The 19,427-nt window shown below is 41.1% G+C and overlaps 1 long non-coding RNA gene across 1 annotated transcript in view; it reads right to left on the bottom strand.

Annotated features, from left to right (window-relative positions):
- Positions 1–240: 240 nt before the first annotated feature.
- Positions 241–19,427, bottom strand: part of LOC310701358 — a 58,173-nt gene continuing 38,986 nt past the window's right edge. Inside the window, exons 2-3 of the long non-coding RNA XR_014523025.1 lie at positions 3,645–3,740; positions 241–305 (exon numbers count right to left, since the gene is read on the bottom strand). This is a non-coding gene — a long non-coding RNA (uncharacterized lncRNA). The remainder of the gene's footprint in view (positions 306–3,644; positions 3,741–19,427) is intronic.

The raw sequence follows: 19,427 nt of genomic DNA, 5'->3' as shown, positions 1-19,427 counted from the left end.
TTGAAGTGATCAGGCTTTAAAGCTTTGGCTGTCTTCCTGTGCAGTTAGGCAGCTTAAATCCAATTGACTTCAGTAAGCTTTAAGCAGTCTGACTGTGTAAAGGAAGCAGTCTTTGTCTTTGCAATACAACCATAAATATAATTTCAAAAACTGAACCGCATCTCATATGCCAGACACAAAACAATCTAAACAGGTTAGCAAAATGTATAATGCTCTCGGCTACAGCTGATATATACTTGCCTATAAATTGACAGCCTGCTGTGCCCTTTTCCACATAAGTCTGCTTTATTGCATCAAAGCTAAATCTGCAAAAGCAAAAAATAAAATAAGTATTTAGTGATCGTTAGCTTCCTTTTGCTTCATAGCGTTTCAGCCTCTGCAAATAAGGGTAAGAGGTTATGAGAAAGAATCACTTTTTAAAGTAGTAGATAAGGTTGATTATTAAAGATCTTCATTCTTGTTTTATCTTCTTCTTTTAGAAGACATCTGAAGGCAGCCCTGTTTAGGGAAGCTTTTAATGTTTGATGCATTATTGTATTTTAATATTTTGTTGGAAGCCGCCCAGAGTGGCTGGGGAAGTCCAGCCAGATGGGCGGCGTATAAATAATAAATTATTATTATTATTCAGCGTTACTGAATCTCTTCATCTGTGTGCAGTTTCTCACATGCATACATTCATCTTGCTTTTCAGGAAAAAAACAAAACCCTGAAGACTGGATTCTGTTTCTGTTGTGGAGAACACACACACACACACACACACACACACACACACACACACACACACAGTTTGATGGGTAGCGCAGAGCTGCAACATTAGTTTGCCAGTAGGTGGGTAGTGGTTGCTTACTAGGATGGAAAGCAATGAGACAGTGGGAGGGTTAGCTGGTAAAAATGCACCAGCACAACTGATTTGGTCTCCTGCCAGAGTGTTTCCGCCATGTCAACCTCCCCACTCCCTTGTCCGTCCTTCTCCCCCTCCCAGCAAGCAACACTTTAATCCACCAATTGCATAAACCTAAATTTCTGGCATGTTATTGAATATCTCCTACAAAATAGTAATTGCATGGAGGCACACACATTATATATGTTATAAATCATAAATAAAATAAAGGGCGCCAGAGATGGAGGGACTTTTGGCCCAGCAGGAAAATGAGCCTTTGGATTTGACAAATGAATCTGGAAAAAACCAGATTTGGAAAGACAAAGGTTGGATTGATTTGGAAATGGGGGGTTGGACTGACCCCACTATGCAGGGATGTTTGGACTTTCCGAGCCTGGCAATGGGCAGTCAGAGGTTTGGAGCTGTTGGGACTTCCAATTTTGGAGGGAATTTGAAACATGTTTTAAAATACTACATGGAGTCTAGTCTGGACTATGGGAAAGGGGCTGATTTGTTGAAAAGGGTCAAAAGCACTACCAAGCTGGAGTTCCCACGAGTGAAAGGAAAATATGAAGAAGAGCTGTGGAAGGGACATGGAAGAGATTTGAAGGCCTCGGATATAAGATCACCAGGTTAATGTGCCAGACTAATGGGATAAAAAGGACTGACAATCCTGGGACCGGGGGGAGGGGACGCTGGAAGAAGATTGGATTGTTTTTATTCTCTTTTTTATCATTAGAAATGTTTTATGAACGTTGGAAAAATGTTGAAATGAAATTACTTGGCTCTTGTAAAAATGTTTAAAGAATTAGGTAAAAAGGTAATGGTTATGAGAAGCTGGTAAAAATAAGATTTAAATATTAAGTTTTAAGGTTTTTTATAAGATAAGATGAAAATAGAGTAAGGCAATGTAATGACAGAATATTATGAATTATGGAAAGGATTTGCTGTGACAATTATTAATCAAGATACAAGAGATGGGAGGAGGAGGAGGTCATGGAAAGAAGGTAATGAAAGTGGAGAATTTGAAAATGATGGTTTTATTTTTTCTTTTTCTTTTCTGTTTTTGTCTTTTTCTTTGTAATTTTGTCTTCTTTCTTTGTAATTTTAAAAAACTCTTTTTTCAATAAATATTATTATTTTAAAAAAATATATCCCGAAGCAGGCACAGGGAATGAGGCACATTTTTGCACACCTGCAGTGTTTGCTCTTGCCATTTGCTTAAAGTGTATCCGGGTGTTTGGAGAGGAGGCCAGGACTAGGTGTTACGTGGGGCAACCAGGAAAAGTAGCAGCTCTGCATCACCGCTTTCTTTGGCAGCCCCTGGGAACAACAGGGATTAATGGGATTGTTTCATTATGTATTTTCATTAAATATGATAATGTTTGTTGGTGTTGGTATTATTCTTGTAAACTGCTTAGAAGCCTATATGGGCATTAAGTGAGATATACATGGGTGGTGATGGTGATGATGGGCAATTGCTGGCAAGGGAAGGAAGCATGGGGAGACAATGTAAACGCTTGCTCTTCAAATAAATATGAAGCATTTACAAGTTCGATGCATAAACCCGACCAGACTGCAGCTGAATAAAACAAATTGGTCCTGAGGAAGCTTGGGCAGAAGCTCCTAACCTGCTGAGTCCACAAGACAGGAATAATGAACTCTGAGCTGATAGCACACCTGGCGAGCTAAAGTGAAATAGGGGCCCAGCCAGTATTCCACATATATCAAGCTATGCTCAGGGAAAAGCTTTAATGCAGTAAGATGCCACAGGAAACTCACATAGTTTTGTTCTTCCAGTCTGACACATTTTAATGGACACTGAAATATTTTCACAATATAGCATCAACTGTTGTGTTCTCCCCCCCCCTTTCAGCAACATGGTAGAATAAATTGAGTTTGAAAAATATCTCCCTATCATTGGTAGGATCTCTCAGTTAAATATTACAAACCAATTTGGATTCACCTGTACAAGTGAGACAGGAGCTTTCCAAACTGCCAAGTTAAGCCAAAATAACAACAACAACAACAACAATAAAAGCATAACATGACACCTGGTTAAAGCATGAATGGGGGGAAAACCAGTTATTAAAAAATGAGTGAGAGGATATAAAGATAGCTCTGCATAGTGTTCATGAAGTCTTTGTATCAGTCCCTTATTTTAACAGTTGCCTTTTTTGCCTCCAATGTTCAAGAAACGAAAAGTGAAAAAAGATAATTGATTCTTGAGAAGTGTATTCCTTTGAACCAAGGTCCAGCATAACTTTTAAAAAAGAGAGAGAAAGCCCTAACTCCAGAGTGATGGTTATCCTATTACTGGCAGTTTCGCTCTCCTCCTTTATGATGGACAATAATTATAGGAAATGGTTGGGAAATCCCCAGACTTTATCAGCTGAGCTCTTCTTCTCAGTTTCAGTTTAGCTCATAATGGTTCAGCACTACTCCACTAATTTGACCATTTCCATTCTCAGCTACTTTCTCACATTTCCTCAAACTTACCAAGCTGAGTAGGGGAAGGTAAAACAGCAACCAAAGAGACTGGGGGTTATTTTCTAAGCTGTTCCTCACTCTCTGTAATGAAGGCTTCTGAGCATTCTTGAAGACTGCATTGGAGAGAAAGAGAGAGAGAGGAGAGAGAATCCGCACCACAGTCTCTCAACCTAATCTACCTGCAAACCTATAAGGATAAATTGGGGAGGGAAAGAACCATGTGTGTCACCTTGAGAGAAATTGAATAACAAATAAATACAATTTATTTACTTACAGTACTTACAGTCCGTAGAACTGTCCAGAAGTGGAGGCATCTTCCGTGTCTTCCCACAGGTTGCGTGATCAGAGAGGACCAGTAAACAGGCAGAAACTGCAAGGAGGAAGAGAGCAGGCACCTCAACAGCTGCAATGGGTCCCCTGCTTGGGTGTGGGCTGCAGATAGTGCCCAACAATCCCTGGCACTGGTTCTGCTCTTTGATTAAGGAGACCATAAAGGTACAGTTTTTCCAAGCCCTATCATAGAGTCCCCATCTGAACATGCCTGAAGTCTTAATTGCACTAAGACAGAGGAAGAACTGTGGAGAGGGCAAAGAATTCATCCTAACCTTGTACTCTCCTTCAAAGTTGCCTTGTGCACCTGCAAAGCTCAGTGCAACATTGAATACAATGTTCAATTTCATCTAGGCGGAGGAAGGAGCAGGACTGTAAAAGCCAGCCAAAATTTAATATAAGCTGCACCCTGCTCGATCAGACCAAAGACCTATTCAGTCTATCAGTCTGTTCTCGGGAAGGCTCACTAGCAGGGCATGAACACAACAACATTTTCCTATTTGCAATCTCCTGCCCCATCTCCTGATCCTGACTAGTTGTGGGCTCTTGCCTCTCCTATCCCATCCTATTCATTGACTTGCTTTATAGGCTCTTGAGCTATTGGCCCTCATTCATTTCCCTAGGTACCTATCACCTCCATTGTAGACCTGCATCAGAAACATAGATAGCTGCCTTCTATTGATTGAGGACATTGGTCCATCTAGCTTAGGACTACACAAATGGCAGGAGCTCTCCATGATTTAAGGTAGGGGTCTTCAAGCCCAACCTGAAGATGTTGGTGGCTAAATCTGACACTTGAATGCCAAGCATATGCTCTACTGCTGAGCTACAGCTCTTCCTATGGGTCACAATTCTGAGGTTTCATTTTTAATATGTCCCACCCCTCTATGCTCACCCCACTCTTCTATCCAAAATATTTTAAATATTTATCATTATGATTTAACAACTTTGGGTAAACTCATCATCCACCTGCAAGTCTCTCTCTCTCTCTCTCTCTCTCTCTCTCTCTTAGGCTATGCATGCCCCCCCCCCCTTTTAACCACTCTTTGAATCTCTCTTTGTAAGACTCCTTAACTGAGCTTGGACAATTCTGAAAATTATTTTAGCTTTCTTTCTTTTTCAGCTTTTAAAACATTGCTGAAATATGTCACTTTGTATACAGCTGGCTTATGCCATTAATTCAGGGAAGCTTTTAATGTATGATATTTTAGTGTTTCTTGGTTTCTGTGGTTTCTGTGGAAGCCGCCCAGAGTGGCTGGGGAAACCCAGCCAGATGGGCGGGGTACAAATAATAAATTATTATTATTATTATTATTATTATTATTATTATTATTATTATTATTATAATCAAGCAGTCCCATGAATTCAGTCAGCCTCAAATAATGGCATCAGCAATATTAAAGAACCATCAATATCAAAATCAGAATTGTCAGTGTTTATTATTAGGCTTGAAACATCCACATTGCTCTTTTGAAGTTCTGAACAAGGGATAGGTACGAAAAAGGAAAAGGGGGGAAAGCTTAGCATTTCCAGATGTTTGGTGTTTCTATAAATCCCAGTGAATTTGCTGTACAAATTATGAACATATGCTGAAAAATCGTAACCCTTAAGTGTGAGTGAATTATTTGCATCCCCATTCCCCCCCCTCAATTAAACCCCAGTTGAAAGCATTCAAATTGTTGCAATTCTAAATCTTTAGTTACACAATGTGCAGTAATTCCTTTCACTCTATGCGACTTTCTCTTTCTGGAGGCAAGAAATCATGTGTGAAGGAAGCTAACATAATGTAAATGATAAGCCGAATCATGAAAGGAACTCAATGCTTAGGCTTCAGCCTTGATGCCATGAGAGAGTGATTCTATCTCTGGCTGGGAAGCAATGGAGCAGAATGGAGCACTGGAGCTACCACCACACCCAGCCACACACTCCAAAGCCCTGGGCTTGCACTGGCCAGAGCACGTTGTGCACTGCACCAGCTCTGGGCCTTTATTGGGCCTCTGACCTTGAAATGGGCCAGCAGGTCCCTTGGTGACCTTCCATTGCCCCACTGACATAGTACTCCATTTCAGGGTCATGTGTTGGTGACTTTTGACTGGCAAGAACACCACTTGAAAGAGATGCCACAATTTTCATAGGCACAGAAGGGGCTTCCATAGCAGTGAACACCCGACCCGACCCAGGTACCAGCAGAGGGTTCTGCCACATCCAAGTCCTGAACAGTAGCATGGAACATGCTAGGATTGCTCACAATGCGTAGGGTTGCCATAAGTCTGGAATTTCCCAGACATAACCGGAATACTGCAGTTGGCAGCTCAACAACTTTGCTAAGTAAATAAACCTCAACAACTTTTCTTCAAGTTGGCTATTTTATTATTTAGTCAACCATTTACGGTATATACCACATAAAAGCATGGTGTGTAAATGAGGTACAGTCAGATTAAAACAATTCAGTACAGATAAAAATCAGTTAATCACCAATCAGAAAACTTACTTAAGATGCCTGCTGAGTTGTTGTTTTTAAAGATATTCATTTATTTTTACAGAGGTATTTATATATTGCTGATATTGCTGTTATATAGCACTTACATAAAATATAAAGGCAGTTCACAACTTAAAATATCATAAATATCCGGCAACCCAGCTGGGTGGAGTATAAATATCATCATCAGCATCATCATCATCACCACCATCATCACCATTTTAAAAAACAACACAAAAAGATTGCAGAAGTTCTTTCCTTGGTATTGGAATGGCATCAAATTGGCACTAGCCAATGGTCAGGAATGATAGAAGCTGTAGTTCAAAAAGGTTCCCCACTCATGCTTTAGGGACTCTATTCCCAAACAACAAAGGGCTTTAAAAGTTAAAACTAGCACTTTCATAACTTTCTCTTCCATGCTTTATGATTTTATGGGTACTGGGAAACATCTGGTTTAAAATCTAACTACAATCTGAGTGTGTTTGAATATTCTGGTGTAACATCTGGCTCCATATTCCTTTGCATTTACGTATTATATAGTTTGTGAGGAGGTCAGCTGGTTGGAAACCATGTAGTGATAAATAACAGGAGAAGAACCTTTCTGGTGCAGAATAGCATAGCTATCTTCTAAAATCTATTGTGCTGACACTGATTTACACCCTGAGTAAGGGTGAATTTGAAATAAGGGAAGTATTCAGAAAGTAATATGAATATTGAGGCTGAGTTCTTCACAGAGCGAACTGCAGAACTGCACCCAACCTCTGAGTTATCGTTTTGGATATGTCACCAATGTTAAGATGTGCTGCATGTGACATTATGCCTCCCTACCATAAATGTAACTGTTGAATGGTCCGGGTAGCTCTGTGTAAGGATGGATAGGACTTGCCTGTTCCAATTTCCAATTAATTTTGATAGACCAGATTAATTTTCCAGATGTCCACTGGACATCATGACTATCAATCAAGAGTGCAAGTAAATTATGAATTAGACTATGTCCTAGAGCATGCTGTTAATATTGACATCATGCGCCATTGACGAGAAACCTTTCAGTCCCTGTTGAGCCATTCAGTTTGTCTGTGTGCAACAGAATATTTGAGAGAGGGTTTGAAGACTGCTGTGCTGTCTATAGCCTGCTTAGAAAACATGGATACTTCTGTCTAAACTTTGGCTGCTATTACACTCACATGCTGAAGTGAATAAGCACACTCAGTAGATTAACCCGTTTCCTTTTTCTGTAAAAGATGGACCATCCTACTATCTCACCTTCTTTTTAGTTTCATCAGTGGTTGGATACAAGTCGTAAGAAAATGCAAAACTGACTTGACAATCCTCACCCTGCCCCTAAGCCAAGCATGCACTGGTTAGATTTCCAGGTCAACACATTCTTCCATCTTCCAGCTTCTACGGACATATGAAAGTGAAGCCCAAGAATCACAAACATCTACAAGTAAAATTGAAATGGCACTAGTGGTGAAGGAAAGAAATAACTCCTAAAACAGGCTTCCTCAACCTCGGCTCTCCAGATGTTTTTGACCTACAACTCCCATGATTCCTAGCTAGCAGGACCAGTGGTCAGGGATGCTGGGAATTGTAGTCTCAAAACATCTGGAGGGCCAAAGTTGAGGAAGCCTCCCCTAAAGGATGTACATGTTATACATAAGGCGAATGCCATGCATATCTAAATACCAAGAGGTCTTCTTTTCCCAAGATGGGATAAATTTTCAGCTTGACTGGAGTCCAGTACATGGCCTGGTGCTTGGCTAAACACTATCCTCAGCTAATAAGTAGTATGTGTCTATGGGACAGCTATATTATCATGATGTTCATTGCTTTTCAAGTACGACAAAATGACAGCCGAAATAGGCCGTTTTTGCCTACGCTTGCCTGTCACTGTCTATTATCCCTTGCAATCTTGGCAGCTGAGCACATCGTCTACATGGGATAATGGGGGAAGCAACGTATGAACTTACTTCATTAATAACCAAAGGGAAAGTGGTATTTAGATATTCAGCAGGCCTAGAAGAGCTGTGCAATCTTGTTGTTGCTATTTTTATCTGATTGTGGGGTGGGGGTGAGGTCAGGAGCTGGAAGTCTTAAAAAACACAGAGAACAGTAAAGTAGATGGTCTGAAGGCAACTGGAAAGTGACATTACTTGTAAACTGTCTTAGATAAAGGGGGAAAGTACCAAGATAGGCATGCATGTATCCTCTTTAAAGTATCAACCTTAGCCTTTAGGCCTATGCATTTGTTAAGAGTTTTCTCCAAGCTCTGACTGACCAAACTAAAGTTTATGCTATCTGGCCAAGCTAAGATTCCTTTTCCAGCCACGGATCTTTCAGCTGTTGCTGCTGCTCCTCTTGCTGCTATTATCATTATTTTCATTTTTACATCAGCCTTTCTTCTATGAGAGTCCAGGGTTGTGAGCAGCATAAAACACAATCTTTACAATTAAAAATATTTTAAAGACTCGCTTAAAAACTATATACCAACAACACCAGTAGCTGAGACTGAAATAAACATTGTACCCTGATTAAAAATGAGAAACCTCCCAAGTACATGATGATTTCCTCCAAACCCTTTAATGCCAAATTGTCAACAGAGATTGTAGATAGATTTTCCTTTCTTCTTCACAGGAGCAGAGAACTCTTAATTAAGTTGAGTGTATTCAGGTAAATCTGTAGTGACTAGGACAAGCTAACTGAAATGTCTTCCCTGGTATATAGCACCAAAACTAGTTACTCTGTCAAATGAGAAGGTGATTTTAATTTTTTTTAAATGGTATTCAGAAGGCCTCAGGGAGTGGTACAATCTAGGAGAACTATTTTTACCTTATTAAAGATGGTGCAGAGGAGAAGAGTTAAAGATATTTTTAATATTTGAGAAAGTAAAGGTGAATTTTACAGTTTTCTGAGATAAATTAATTAGTCACGTTGCCTGGGTCAGATCACATCTTAATAATGTAGAAACTGTGTTGCATTCAGCTAATTAAATCTGTGCTGTACCCATAAGTTCAGTCAAGCTTATAATTCAGCATCCAACATTTCTCCATTCCCTTGACCAAGAACGACAAAAACAACACCCTGGCATGCATTAAGGGCCCTGCCATGGCTTGTACAGAACCAGTTAATAAACTATCAGTAGCTGTGGGTAGCCTAAATTCAGTAACCATGGTCCAAGTCATGGTGTTAGAAGTAGACATAAATGTACAGCATATCAAGCCGGAGGTGAGGAACTAGTGACCAGTGGACCAGATATAGTCCATGGGTTATTCTCATCTGATCTACAATGTCTTCGCTTTTCTCTGCACTTTGCTTCACAGGTTTAGGCTTGCGGGGGGAGCCTCCTGTAGAGCCAACAGGAGGCTATTTTAAAAGCCTAGTTGCAGCATGGGGATTATTTTCATGGATAGTATATGTGGGAAGGGAATAAGCAGTCTCCATGAAGATCACTCTCTTCTGACTTTTTTTCAAGCTCACTTGCTGGGAATAGAGATAGGTTGTAGTTGTAGTTGCTATTGCTATATTAAATTTATATGCCGCCCTTCATCTGAACATCTCAGGGTGGTTCACAACATAAAAATACAGGGTAAAAGCACAAAATAATTAATTAAACAAAAACAATACTATACAATACAATACACTGGTGAAAATTTGTCAGCATCCTAGTTCTTGTTGCCATCTTTTCCTCTCTTCGATTCTTGACCTGGGTACCTGGAATTCATTGTCTAAAATGATTTTTATTAAGACAAAGAAGAACAAAAGACATTTTGTGTACCGATAACCAATGTACAAAAACATGTTTCACTTACCGTATTTTTGCTTTGTCATCACTACAATGCCATAAGTGCCCTTGGTCCTGTAAGCATAAATACACTTTCTTGTGGTGTGTGACAACACACCCTTCCAGACCCCTACCATATCAAAGACTTTGACCCATTTTTGCCTTAATCCTGGCTTTGTATGGTACAGCTAAGCAAGTGTTGCTCAACCAATGTCTGTCTTTACCTGCTACATGGATAAGCTTCTGGTAAACTGCATCAGGCACCAGATTCAGCACTTTGGACAGCTGCCACCAGCCATGCACCACTAGGGCCTTCCAACAGCATACAGTGGAAACTCGGGTTAAGTACTTAATTCGTTCTGGAGGTCTGTTCTTAACCTGAGGTACCACTTTAGCTAATGGGGCCTCCTGCTGCCACCGCACCGCCGTCATGCGATTTCTGTTCTCACCCTGAAGCAAAGTTCTTAACCCGAAGTACTATTTCTGGGATAGCGGAGTCTGTAACCTGAAGCATCTGTAACCTGAAGTGTCTGTAACCTGAGGTACCACTGTATAGGCAATTGTTGCTGCAGCCACAAGTCACCTGCTCTTCCTGATTAGACTTACCTTGAAGTAGTGACAACACAGCAGCGTGAGGGAAGCCAAGCAACCACTTTGCTTTAACTTCCAATATGCAATGTATAGCATATTGGGCTTTGCAATGTGAGATATATACCATGGTGGCCGCCTGCAACTATGTAACTGCTTTTCTCTGATCATATTACTGCACCACCTCTAGGTAACCTCATGTAATGGAGTGGGTAACTACAGCACAGTTGGGCCAATCCCTGCCCCCATGTCACCAGGGGACCCAAGTATTGGTTGGCACCACTGACAGTGTTGGCAGGGATATAAGCAGGGACTTGGTGGTGGGGCTACTGACAGCACTACGTCAAGGGTCCACTCAAGCCTGGCTCTTGCCCTCCACCACTCAACTCACTATGGCACATTCATACAAGGGGCCCTGTAACTATCTAGAACTTTTCTGTACAATGCTCATAAAACCGACTGTAGTAATTTGCCGTGCTATTTTGTCATGCTACTTCCTGGTGTGGCAGAGTGCTGGGGAGAGATGGTCCAGGTAAAGCAGCTTAAAAACAAATGTAAATGTGTGCAGATTCAGTATCTTCTCTCAGAAGAAGGTAGAAGGCAATCTGGTTTAAAATACAGCATTGTGCTACTGCACTGGGGGCCATTCTTATGAATCCTGTTCCAGGACGTTTTCTTATTCAATGCACTGAAATAACTGTTGTGAGGCAGGACCTTCTTTCTTGGAATTGCCCCAAAGACATAGTGCAGTCTGTCTTATCTCTGAGCGCTAAAGCAGAAGAAGGGCTGCAGGCTTGCCAACCATTTTGAGGCAGCACATCCTGTACTAATTGGCCTCCCTTACCGCAAGGTCTCAGCCGCAGCATCTTAGTGCACTCTTTAGCATTTCCTCTGCAGCAATTCCGCCACCCTTCTTTTTCCTTCAGCATCTTTACCGCAATATTTCCTATTGATCCTCTGTCATGGGGCTTTCTTTTCTGAGCAACTCGGTCCAGTTGCTCACTTCTCTCTTCCTTCTCCTTCTCCCTCCCTCTCCAGCTTTATAGGCTCTGAACACTTTATTGTATGAGTGTTTTTAACCAGCCTGGTATCCAAAGCAGTGGATCAATATAGGAGTGTTTAAATCCTCCAGCCTGAATTGGAGGCCTTTGCAACTATCTGAATAAAGCAAAGCTAAATATTGCTTGAAGAGGGTAAATTATCATGAGTGTGTGTGTGTTAAAAATTAGATGTTGGGTTGCATTGATGGACTCAGTGGAAAATCTGCCTTCAATTTCTATTCTTGATGGGAATTTATTTATTTATTCATGCATACATACATTTTATGTACTGCTGAAGAAATGGTGTTATGCAGTCGTAAAATCATAGCTAAAATGTAAGAGATGGGTATCAAAGTTCTAACACATAGTACTAAGTTATAACACTGAGCAACACAATGTGAAAAAACTTTCAACCATCAGGGAAAGCCTGAAAGTTAGCTGTACCATCTTTTGGTTTATAGCCTAGACATTCATAGAATCACAGAATCATAGAATTGTAGAGTTGGAAGGGACCCTGAGGGCCATTCATATGGGCACATATTATAAATATATGGTCAGGCCTGAGATCATGAGGTGGCATCTGCTGGTGATGTGGCCTGAGAAAGAGAGTCCACCATCATTCATTGTTTTTCCAGCTTGTATCTCAATTAGAGTCTTGTTCAACATGACAGAATGGTTACCACCCTCTTGAACTTGGTTTAGGAATCTGACGAATTTGAACAAGAGTATTAGCAGTACCTCTGCAGGAATTCATGAGATTGTGGCACTAAATTAATAACATTAAAATCTGGCAGACATACAAATGCAAACATGATGATACCTATGTTCATGCTACCTGAGAATGATCTGAGAGTCTGAGAGAGGAAAAGGAGCTTGCTGAAATTTTCTAATTGCTGCTGAGATGTGAGTCTTGTGGGAATTTACCATTTCTTTACTTCAAAATACAAAAATGAGACGTTCAAAGAAAACTAATTCCATTATGAATAATCATAATAGCTACCAGGCATGTGACCTTTTTTTTGCTTGGCTTGTGTCATACACTTGACATTTCATGACTACACATGACCTCAGTCAGCTGAAAATGATCTCACACAAATCATTCCTTGCATATCAGTATTTTTAAAAATGTCCTTTGAAGCATGATTGTCTTTTCAGAATGGAATTCTTTTTTAATTCTTCGGGGAATGTGTCATCCCTCACATTCTGGCACTTTAGCATAAAGCTGGAAGTAGCACTTGAGAAAAGAAGCTGAAACATGGTGTGGGATTTATGCATCTTCCAAGTTCCCTCATGTGATCAGGCAGCCCTGCACACTCAGAATGTCTCTGTTTTGGGCATGAAGACATGTGCAGAAAAGGAAGTGCAGGTAGGGATGGACAAATGTGTCAATTTCAGTTTCTCTCAGATAGTCATTCCCCTACCCAGTCTTAAATACAGTTCTCTACATTTCTGCTTCATTTCATGATTTTAAAACTTTACTTTTCAAAATCCTCATAGAATTTTATCAAACTTATAGTGAGAATTTCTCCTACTAGTCACATGTTTTATGCGAATTTGCCTGATATTCATAATTTAACCTAATAATAATGCATTTTGCATTTTATTTTCAGTAAAATAAGTATTTGTGGATTTTTGTATATGTTACACTGCTGTAGTACTTCACTTAAAAATTTGGATGTGCAAATTTTGAAAGAGTACTGTATTTATTCTTGTATCATTTTGGAAACTCAGGGGGGTTCACCTTTGAATATGAACTAAATCAAATCCCCACCCCCACCCCAGCACATTGGCTTATCAGTATTGTCAGGGAACTGCCATCGGAGGAACAGGTGGTGGAAGGGCTCACGGAGGCTGGGAGAGACTCAGCAGCGGAAGCAGGAACCAGCAGGGGGAGAGGTGGGTCTCTGGTGGAAGGGCTCACGGAGGCTGGTAGAGACTCAGCAGCTGAAGCAGGAACCAGCAGGGGGAGAGGTGGATCTCTGAGGGAAAGCGAGCAAGAGGGAGGGCTCAGGGACACGTCCAGCGAGAACAGTGGGGAGGTTTCTGGACCTCCCATAGGGAGACCCACTCCTCGCCGGAAACTGTCACGCCGCGAGTCCAGAAGACGTGTGTCCGTTAAGGAGCTTTTATGCTGGAAATGATTCCGAAAGCAACCACTGTCGGAATCTGCAAGTGACTAGAGCAGCCATGTCTGAGGGGCTCTGTCACAGACAGAGGTTTGTGGGCTTGAACAAACTCTGAGGGACTACGATTTTACACACAAGCAGCTCATCATCCCATCACAAGTATTAATGATACTATGCATACATCCCAAAGATCTTAGTTACATGTCTAGCAACACTTAAATATTCACAATCTGTGTGCTTCTTTTCCTGGGTTAAACTTACTAGTAGAGAAATCCCAAGAGGGAATCTTTTCCTGCTTGAGCCTGACAGGTTCTTCCTGTGAGAAAAGTCTTCCCTTTTTTTAGCACAATGCATGCTTCACTCCTCTTAATATTCATCGGAAAGAAACCCTGAAATTTAGACAGGATGGTGGAGAAGAATAAATTGATCTGCTTGAAGTCAAATTGCTGACTGTAAACTGGGCTATTTTCAGATTGGCGATGGCCTGTATCCAGACTGTACTGAACAAGGGTGAGACAAGTAAATAGGAACTGCTACACTTTTCCAGTTTCATCTGCAAACATTGTGATTAATATCAAGGTATGGAGGAAGAGATTACTTTTGAGGACACAGATTTCTGCATGCTTGGTCAGCAGAACAAGGATTAAAATAGGCCATACATTTAGGATGCTAATATTGTGGTGTAGTCTCTTTGTGGGGGAAATGATGTCTGATAAGTGAGAGAATTAGATTTGGCAGGCTATATTTTTGATAAAATTAAGATTCCTCTGCTTAAGAGATAGGGCATCATCCTAATAAAATAGTAATTGTCTCTCTCTCTACCATTTTTCCTGGGAGAAGCTCTGTGCCTTTTAGCAGTTACACAGCAGACAGAATTCCACAGGTGTTGCTTTTAGCACAGCTGCACCAGTGGGGAAGAGGCAATCCCCATCACCACCAGTTTAACCTCTCTCTCAAATGGACATACAAGTAGGGCTTCTGTCGCTGCTTGTAAATCTCTTACCAGGTCATATGGCATAAGCACCCCCAAGCCATTAAGGCAGGGGTCAGCAACCTAAGGCCCATGGGACACAAGCGACCCACGGGGGTCATTTAACTGGCCCATGAGCTGCCCCCGAACTGAGCCTCCCACTCGGTGAGTCCCGGCGTGCTGTGCAAAACTAGCGCAACACGGCAGGGGGACTCACTTCTGTGGCGCTGGAAATCGCATCTGCGCAGACGCAGATGCCAGAAATTGCATCTGTGCAAATGCATGCACCAGAAATCACACCTGCGCAGACGCCTGACGGGTGCCTGCAATCCAGCCCATGGACAGATCTCCACTGGAGTGAACCAGCCCAGGCAAGGTAAACCTTGCTGACCCCTGCATTAAGGACTTTAAGGGACCAGCACCTTGAATTGGGCCTTGAAGTATATAGGCAGTCAGTGCAATTGACACTTTATTGGTGTAATGATGTCTCTTGAATCTTCATTTTGGGTATGTGGGCAAATAGCACATTCTAGAACATTATCCTTGATTAGGCAATGTTATGAGTAGGGGTGAACCAGGAGGTGGTGCCTGAGCAATATTTCCACCACTTCCATATTAAATAACCTCAAAGAACTTTCTCATATCAAGACCCAGTGCATATACTGAAACATTCAGGGCACTCAGACTCTGAATGTAACTTGAAACTGAACAGGATTGTGCTATGCAATCCACTTTCCATATTTTTACTACTGTCTTTATCAGGCATCCTTAATTACACCATGGAAAATGTTTTGATATTCTCCATAGGAGCACAGTGCTGTTACACTAAAACAATAAAGATCTCTCATTATTCACATTACATAGTCTGCAACGATTATGGCAAATAAAAGACAAACAATTGACTTTAGTGTTCAAATCCAATCTTGCTAATTAAATGTTTGAAGAAAGCCATCTATGGCATGTGCTTGCCATTGTTATTCAGATATTCAGCAATGATTTCTCCTGCAGTGAATAGAATGCATTTGTCTAAATTTGCTGAAAACAGATCTCTTCAGTCCATTAGAGGTATTAATAGTGGCAAGATCAGCAAAAATATTGTTATGATATTAGTAAGCTATAAGAGCAGAACAAGGATGTTCCAAAACAGAACCCACAAATTATTGGGGAGGGATGCTTCTGAAATTTCCCTCACCCAAATTCCTTCCAGTGTTTTTGAAATCTGAATTACTCTTGTTTCTAAAGTGGAACAGTTGTTAGGAATCATTCATTGTACTATGTGGACTTGAATGTGCTCCAGGGTTGAGCAGGGTTCAGCTCTAGCAGCATCTGTTTTCCATGCTCAGGTTTAGACCTAGAACATATTGAATAGATGCATAATGTCACTGAACAGGTGCAAAAAGCATTTTTTAAAGGTTACTGACTAATAATGGCAAGCCCCCATACATCAGGGCTCCCTGTTCAGATGGTGTGGTCCCCAGATAAACTTGAAATTAGCCACATCTTTTATTAGAAAACTGATTTCAACTTAGATTGTCCCATTGAATTATTACAGCATGTGACACTTATGTAGGATTTGCCTGGTACAAATTGCTCGACAAATAACATTCTCATTCATTTTCAAATAATTCCTCTGAGAGAGGACATTGATTTCCAGTTTTGAGATGGGTAGCTAAGGCTGAAGTTCACCCAATGTATTTAGCATACATTTGAGTGTAATTTAAGGGAACTTTGATTTTTACATCAATGCAATTCAGATTTTGCAGAAACATCTCTAGCATCATGCTGGAGTAGTTGAGCTAGACAATACAATCCAAGAAGCTAGCAAATCATTTGGTCCTGCAATCCCACACATGTCTACTCAGAGGAAAGTACCACTGAATTCAATGACAATTACTCCTAGGTAAATTCGTATGGACTGCAGTCAAATAACACAACCCTAATCTCCTGATTTGTACTGCTGTGGAGGGGGTTATCCATTGGCCTCAGCCCATGAGGAATTCCACCATGGTGAAGGCGCCTGCTGCAGTCATGTAAAGCACTACTGGCAACATTCCCAACAGTGGTACCTAGACAACTTAAGTACAGAAGAAAAGCCTGATGGCTCAGGCCAATGGCTCATCTAGTCCAGCATTCTGTTGTCACAGTGGCCAATCAGATTGTGGGAAACCGACAACCAGGATCTAAGCACAACAGTATTCTCCCCTCCTGCAGTTCCCAGCACTTGGTATTCAGAGTCACAATGCCTCTGACCATGGAGGTAGAACATAGCCATCAGAGCTGGTAGAAAGTGATAGCTCTATGCTCCATGAATTTATGTAACCATAATCCTCTAAAGCCATCAAAGTTGGTGGCTGTCACTGCCTCCTGTGGGAGTGAGTTCCATATTTTAAATGTGCATTGTATGATGAAGTACTTTCTTTTAACTGCCCTCAATCTTCCACCATTCAGCTTCACTGGATGTCCATGAGTTACAGTGGTACCTCAGGTTAAAGACGCTTCAGGTTACAGACGCTTCAGGTTACAGACTCCGCTAACCCAGAAATAGTACCTCGGGTTAAGAACTTTGCTTCAGGATAAGAACAGAAATTGCACGGTGGCGGCACCGGGGCAGCAGGAGACCCCATTAGCTAAAGTGGTGCTTCAGGTTAAGAACAGTTTCAGGTTAAGAACGGACCTCCAGAACAAATTAAGTTCTTAACCCAAGGTACCACTGTATAATGTTATGAGAGAGGGAGAAAAAAATTCATCTATTCACTTTCTCCCTGCCCTGCATAATTTTATATACTTCTATCATTTCTCCTTTTACTAGCCTTTTCTCTCAACTAAAAAGTCCTACATGCTGCAAACTTTCCTTCTAGGAGTGTTGACTATGCCCTTTTCTGAAACTTTTCCAACATCACAGTATCCTTTTTTGAGGTGAGGTGACCAGAACCACACACAATATTCCAAATGGACAACCTGGAGCTTGTGTGGCAAAATTTTTCTTTAATGCCCTCTACTTTTCACCCTGGCCAACACTACCAGCAGAACATAGGATGTGGTGGTTGATTCACTCCTTCTCCTCACTGCTCTCTGGTCAAAGTTGGATTGCTTTGTCTGAATCACTGATAAATTCACAGGCCAACCTAAGACATTTTGTTGCCTCAGGGAAAATGGCTTCTTCTCCTACCCACTGAGGGAGTCTTCCCAGACCTGCTTAAAGTAATGGTTATTAAACTGCTTCTTAAAAAAACAACACAAAAACCCCACCATATTTGAACTTGGACAATATGGCCAACTATAATCAGTCTCAAATCTTCAATTCTTGGGCAAGGTGATTGAGCAGTTGGTCGCTGAACAATTTCAGGCATGCCTGGAGGATGGGGACCACTTGGATCCCTTCCAGTTGTGATTCAGGCCTCATCATGAGACTGAAACCACCTTGGTTGCACTGGTCGATAATCTCTGGAGGGCCAGAGACTGAGGTAAAAGCTGTTTCCTGGTCCTGCTGGATCTCTCAGTAGCCTTTGACGCCATTGATCATGACATCCTTCTGCAACATGCACAACTTTATACTCTGACACTTCAGCACCATTGTACACCTCCTGTCATTTGCTGCTGTACCATCTACCCAATAGTAGGGCTGGCCCTGTAAATTCAAATACTGCTTAGCCTTTGGCACTCTAAACTCAAAGAATCAAGTCCTTAGTTTGGGTTTGGGAAACTATAAAATAAGGATAGGGAAAGCTACCTTTCTATTGATAGATGATTTTTCTCCTTCCAAGCTAAGTGGCGTAAGAAACAGCTATAAGAGCTTTTTAAGGTTTTGAGGGAAACTCATTTTAGGCCTTTCCACTACATAACTTTATACAATTGGTAAGATAGTTTAGATAGTCACAGATCATAGATTCAAAAAGGAGCAAGATGAGGAAACTGTTAAAATAATTTTAAAACTGAAATGGGAATGTCTCAAAAGCAGTGAGCTGTGCAGCAAGGCAGCCTCTCATTAAACTTCATCCAGCCTAAGCATAACACATGCAGAGTTGAAGAACTGAATTTTTTTTTTTTAAGGGGACATTTTTGACAACCACACACAGACCAATGACCGAAACATTTTGCTGCCTTAGAGAAAGCATAAGATGGCACCCCACATGTGCCATGCACAGAAGCTGACCATACAAGCAGGTGAATCATACTTCAACTCTGGTGTCCAGATAGCAACTTCCAACATACTTGAAAGCAGCAGACTCTGTTTCCAACAGAAACAGAATTGTTAGATCCCAAAACTAAGATACTTTCAAGAATGTATAACTTGCTGTTAAAATGAAACACTCAGGATGAAACGGTTAAATCTGCTATGATTAAATGGGCACAAGATGTTGGGCATAACATTATGTTTGCTGACTGGGAACAGTTGTGGAACACTGGTATGAAATTTACGGCATGTAATGCCTTAAGAGAGAATATTATGAAAATGATATATAGGTGGTACATGACACCAGTCAAGCTTGCAAAAATCTATCATTTGCCCGATAACAAATGTTGGAAATGTAAAGAAACTGAAGGTACATTCTTTCACCTTCGGTGGACGTGCCCAAAGATTAAGGCTTTCTGGGAGATGATCTATAATGAAATGAAAAAGGTATTTAAATATACCTTCCTGAAGAAACCAGAGGCCTTCCTCTTGGGCATAGTCGGCCAATTGGTGCCAAAGAAGGACAGAACTTTTTTTATGTATGCAACAACAGCAGCAAGAATATTGAT

This window comes from Podarcis liolepis (genome assembly GCF_965112155.1).
Source record: "Podarcis liolepis genome assembly, chromosome: 1".
In the NCBI taxonomy this organism is placed as follows: Eukaryota; Metazoa; Chordata; class Lepidosauria; order Squamata; family Lacertidae; genus Podarcis; species Podarcis liolepis.
This window is presented reverse-complemented; position numbering and strand designations above follow the sequence as displayed.